A 6,035-nucleotide genomic window follows, 5' to 3' on the forward strand; every position below is an offset into this window, starting at 1 on the left:
AAAAAGGCTGACTGCATTTATCTCTTGCTTCAGAGTCCAAGGGCCCACGCCAAGGTGAAAAGCCAGGGGCAGAGCAGGGCAATGCCCCACATCCCGTGCTGTGGAGGGTGAGGGCTCCGGCAGCGGGGGGAGGAACTGCCAGATTTGGTTCCCAGCAGCGCCCGGCCCTCTTGGGTAACCTCGAATGTGTAATTTTGCCTCCCTCTGACTCAGTTCCTCATTGGTACCGTGGAAATAACACGACTTCTTTATTTCGTAGGAGGTTTGGGCAGATAGGTATCTTTGCATTCGGTATCGGAATCCACTTGAGAAGTGTAACTAAAAGAGAGATCAGTTACGATCAGAGGAAATGAGACAATTGAGGGCTGGGAGGAAGGAACAAACACGAGTGAGGTACAAACGTGGGGAACTCTCCGAATCAAGCTGATTTCTCGTATCACCTCAGGATACATTCAGAGCGAAAGCTCTGGCTCCTCGTACAGCACAGAAAATTCAGGTACTGTCCTGTTTCCCCTAAGAGTTACGGCTCTCTTTTTCAACGCAGTTTTCCTTCTTTCCTTACCATGTTCAAAAGGGTTTGCCATGAGCTGAAGCACAGGAGAGATGCAGATCCTGGGTCAGGATCCCAGCTGGGCTCCCTTTGGAGGCTCCACAGTGCCTGTGCCTCCTGGCTGTGAAAGATCAGCTCCTATATCCCTGCCAGGGATGATGAAGTCACCTGGGGAGGAGATGAAACAAGGCATGTCTCCCCAGCGATCTGGTGCACCTCTGCCTTTCTGCAGCCCCCAAGGGCAGGGGACCTCTGGACGGGCATTTGAACCCTTGGGCCATACCAGCCTTTTGAAACGATGACATGTTTTGACATGTCAGATGTCTGCATGACCCAGATTCTTCTACCTAGCTGTGAAGCGGATGCAAGGGCAGGTCCCTGCACTGTTACTCTGGAAAGGTCAGACAGCTCCGCACCTGGCACCCAGGGTGAAGGGAGCAGGGCTACCGAGGCCAGTGTGCCTCACTGCTCTGTGCGCTGCATTGTCGTCTGGATGTTGTAACCACCACAGAGGGACATGTGTGGCCAGATGAGATTTTAAGACAAGCAACCTCGTGGCTCTGTCTGTGACACGAACAAAGGTTGGCTCCAGGCTGACCACAGCCCCCCCTCTCCCTTGTCCCCTTTCGGTGGGTGAGCCGGGGAGGTAACAATACTTCTCTCTTTTCACAGAAGACAAAGCTGCGGAAGACACCAATTCCCATGGCAACAAAGGCAGCGAAGAAGTGTCCCAAGATGTGATTTGCTGTCACCATACCTACCTCATGTCAAATACGGACAATCAATAGCTCTGAAAGGAACTGTTTCCATGGGACCCTTCCCAGTTAGCCCACACGATGACAGCCCAACAGTCAGCCACAGCTTTTGGTGTCAAACAGGTCTGACTGGTAGAGAGCAACGCGTTTCCCATAGCAAACACTGCCTGCACCTCATCCTCCTGGGAGGAACAGTGTGCTTCTCGCTCCCCTCTGAGCCTGCCTAACCCTGAACAAGTCACGCTGCTGCTCACTAATCCACTTACCCAGGCAATTACACTGGGATAGCAGCCCGCAGAGAGCCACGCTCAACTTCTCAGCTAAACATCACCCAGGGTTTTTTTACTCCATGGAATGCTACCTTACGCTACACTGGAAGTTCATCACAGAGCACACGTTTGTGCTTTGGTATTGCGCGCTATGTGAATGCGTTTCCTTCCGACACTTCCATTTATCATACTTCTCCCCTGCCAACCCTGCCCCTCCAGTTCCCCAGGGAAAGTAAGTGAATTTATGCAGGAACAAAGTCACCTTGAGCTTTAAATCCACACCCTAGCAGAAGGAGTACGTCTGTCGGCAATCATATCCACCCACTCTGCAACTGCATTACAATGCTCACTTTGTCAGCACGGAAAATACTGGCTCCTTTTCTGGTCCTGGAGACAAGCTACCACAAAGGCTGCAGCAAAGAAAATGGACTGGGGACAGAAGAGTGGGGAGTGTGGGCAGCAGGTTGAGGGAGGTTATCTTCCCCCTCTGTTCGACCCTGATGAGGCCATGCCTGGAGTACTGCTTCCAGTTCTGGGCTCCTCCGTACAGGAAAGACAAGGAGCTGCTGGAGAGAGTCCACTGGAGGCCACAGGGATGATCAAGGGTCTGGAGCATTTCTCTCATCAGGAGAGACTGAAGGAGCTGGGCCTGCTTAGTCTAGAGAAGAGGAGACTGAGAGGGGATCTCATTAATGAATATCAGTATCTCAAAGGCGGATGCCAGGAAGGTGGTGCCAAACTATTTTCAGTGGTGCCCAGCGACAGAACAAGGAGCAATGGCCATAAACTAAAACACAAGAAGTTTCACCTCAACATGAGGAAGGACTTCTTTACGTTGAGGGTGGCAGAGCACTGGAACAGGCTGCCCAGGGTGGTTGTGCAGTCTCCTTCTCTGGAGACATTCAAAACCCACCTGCACACGTTCCTGTGTAACCTGCTCTGGGTGGCCCTGCTTTGGTGGGGGTTTGGAACTAGGTGGTCTTTAATGTCCCTTCCAACCCAAACCATTCTATGACTCCCTCAGGCAAAACAGCCCTGACACTGCCTGAGCACACAGGGCCAAGACAGTGCTTAAAACAGGCCTGGGAGCTCCAGTAGCTCCAAACAGCATTGCAGATGTGCACAGAAACGAAGCTAAGCAGCAAAAAGCCACCTCCAGCAGAGACTCTCCAAGCCCTGCACACATGCTCACTTGGTGTTTCAGAGGTGTGCGCTAATTCAGAAGTCACTTGTGCTGGCACAAGGCCAAGGCACACCTGCTATTGCAACGGGGCTCCCATCTTTGTGTCTCTCCTCACGTAACAGCTCCTCTGCATTCAATAGGAGGCACAGCAGCCGCCTTTTGCCATTTGTCTTACTTGTTGCCATGCCTTGATAAACAGTCCTGGGATGAACCTGCTTCTAACTGGAAGAAATGAAACATTAATATTCCCAGAAGGATGCAAGAGTTACAGCAGAGGGCAAGGATGCTGAGGAAGAGGTGAATGGGTAGCTGAGCCAGTCCCAGTGAAACTGCCTCTTGGATACTCCCACCCTTCCAGCTGAATGGCACAGTCAGCTATTACTCAATTGCTTCGTCATCTTTGGCACTCGCTGCAGGCAAGTGCCAGCTTTTGTCAGCCCAACAATGATTTTCTCTGCCACACGCTCCAGAGCAGGGGAGTGAGTTTCGAGAAACTGGTCCCAACCTGACAAATGGGAGGAAGAGCGAGGATGTCGGTCCCCAGGTTCTCTGAGCTGGTGCCGGAATCCAGGAGCCCAGAGAAATCAACCCATCCTGAATCCCCAATACTTTACTTACCATGTTACAAGGACAGAGGATTTAAATAGCGCATCTAGGTAATCTCATCCTTATCTGATGTCATTCCGCTGGCACACTGTGGATTATATCTTTACTTATGCAGCCCACAAGGACGAGAGATGGTGGAGGAGGGATTTCTTGTCCTTCACAACTGAGCAGAAACACCAGTGGACAAAGACCTCACCAATTCACCTAATGGTCCATTGATTGCCATCTGCTGCTTTAACAGCTATTCCAAAACAAGATGATAGGTTGTCCTCAAATAGTTCACCTGGGCTTCTGTGATCTCAGCAGAAGTCTTCCTTCTCCTATCAGTAACCTTAAATCTAACAAGAGGGCCACAAAGGTTGCTACCTGCTCCTGTGCTCCAGGAGTACGTTCTGATTTGCCCACTGCATTTGTTTCCACAGATCCCCGCACACTGTTGCAGAGGTGGTCAAAGGAGACATTCCAGGAGAACCTCCTGGGATCAAGATGTATGCAGACATCATCAAAAGCACAGGAGAAACAAAGGGAACATCCACAGCAATCACCTGAATTCTTCTTTGCGCTACCATGCATATTCATCTAAATGACTCTCATTCAGGAAAGGCTTTAATAGAACCAAGATGTCTTTCCTAGGACTGTACAAAACACACACACCCCCAATCCAGCCACATAAAATGGTCTAAAAGCTTGTATTTACAGCCTTTGGAGAACGGTAGGCTGTTTACTAAAGGATTAGATAAGGCTTGACAAAGATGGAGTAAGGTGGGCATGCTGTGCCTTAGAAAACTGTTGCAATACAAGAACCCAAAACATCCCTGTAGGCACTTTCAGTTAGAAAAGAACTTTAAAGAGAAGGGGGGAGCAACTGCAAACAGGTTTGGCAAAGCACACTGGCCACAGATGGAGAGGGGACAAGATTACATGAGAGTGACCAAACAGCGGTGTGTCTGAGACACCCCTGAACAGATAGTCCCGCAGATACCACCAGTAAAAGCACTATCTCAAAATAGATATCTTCTCCTTTTGTCTCAGGACAGCACTTGGAGCAGCAGCCCAATTCTTCCCCTTTTGAGAGCACCAAGACACTGCCACCAGGCAGACTTCCATACCATTGCACTACAGACATTCGAGAAAACCAGGACACAGTAGCATTGCTCGAAGGGCATCTATTGCAAGGACCTTCCTCAATGGAAGAGCATTGTAGGGCACACCTTTGCTTTCATAACCAATTTGGTCAGACAATTTGTCAGTCACATCCTGAGCAAGAGGCAAACACCCAGAGATCAGTTCTTAAACACTTGCTTTGCACCCTAAAGTTGAGTAATTCCTACACTTCCACCTGCCTGCACTGAGCTCTGGAGGTCACAGGCACAGCAGTGGTGATGGGGGCTGCTACTATCAGCATTTTCAAACAGGTACTAAAGGAAAGCTCTAAGGAGCAGAGTACTTCCAGAGTAGGCTGGAAAGTTCTTCATTAGTAGAGAGGAAGCAGCAGAAAACGTAAAAAAATCAGAATCACAGAATAGTTTGGGTTGGAAGGGACCTTAAAAAGCTCATCCAGTTCCAACCCCCCCGCCATGGGCAGGGACACCTTCCACTAGACCAGGTTGCTCAAAGCCCCATCTAACCTGGCCTTGAACACTGCCAGGGATGGGGCAGCCACAGCTTCTCTGGGCGACCTGTGCCAGGGCCTCAGCACCCTCACAGGGAATAACTTCTAGGTAATGTTTAATCTAAATGTACCCTTTTTCAGTTTAAACCCCTTCCCCCTTGTCCTGTCACTACGTGCCCTTGCTTTTCTTGAGAAATAGCATCATAGCACCAACAAACTACTTGGAATTGAGGGACCAGAACACGCAGGCATGGGGCCTTCTCCAGCAACCCAGTATTGTGCTCAACTCTGAATTTACAGCAACCTATAAAACACAAACACAATTACAAAGTTCCCCACTGTGCCCATTTAAACACAGCTAAGCGTAGGTGTGGATTTACATTTAAAGAAACAACCCACAGGAGAGAAGGCACAGCAGGGCCAGCAGCCACATGGCACGTTTAATTCCAAGGGAAGAACACCTGACTGCTACATGCAGATTGACAAATAAATAAACCCAAGTATATGCTCTGCCTTCTCTATTTAAGACTGTTAATTACACCGTTATGGGCTACTCTGTTAGGGGACTCTTCACAAAGCTTCTCGGGAAAAGAACCAAACTGCCTTGTGTGGGAACACTTAGGTTGGGATGAGGGTTTGGTTTCAGCATGAGTCAGGGCTCAGGTCTTCATAGCAGCTGAGCGAGAAGCAGCTGTCAGAGCTAGGCCTATAATGAGGAGGAGAGAAACACACTCAGGAGAAGCACATTGAGAAGAGTGGAATAAAGCACACGGGAGAATTAGCCCAGATCAAGTCAGAGTAAGTTTATTCATGTGAGATCAGTTCAGACATGGTCAGATTGAAAACCCTTCTCATCTGAGCACCTTGAGGAAATAAACAGAACCAAAAACCCAGGACAACAGCAACAACAACAACAACAAAATCCTGCAGTCACAGGCATGCCTTCGTAATTAAGGGTGGCCTCAAAGCACCACCACCACGAGCTGCAGGGCAGCCTGTGCCTGCAGTGCTCACAACACATCTGACACTTCTCAAGAGGAGACATAACTGTTTACAGGAA

This window comes from Psittacula echo (genome assembly GCF_963264785.1).
Source record: "Psittacula echo genome assembly, chromosome: 1".
In the NCBI taxonomy this organism is placed as follows: domain Eukaryota; kingdom Metazoa; phylum Chordata; class Aves; order Psittaciformes; family Psittacidae; genus Psittacula; species Psittacula echo.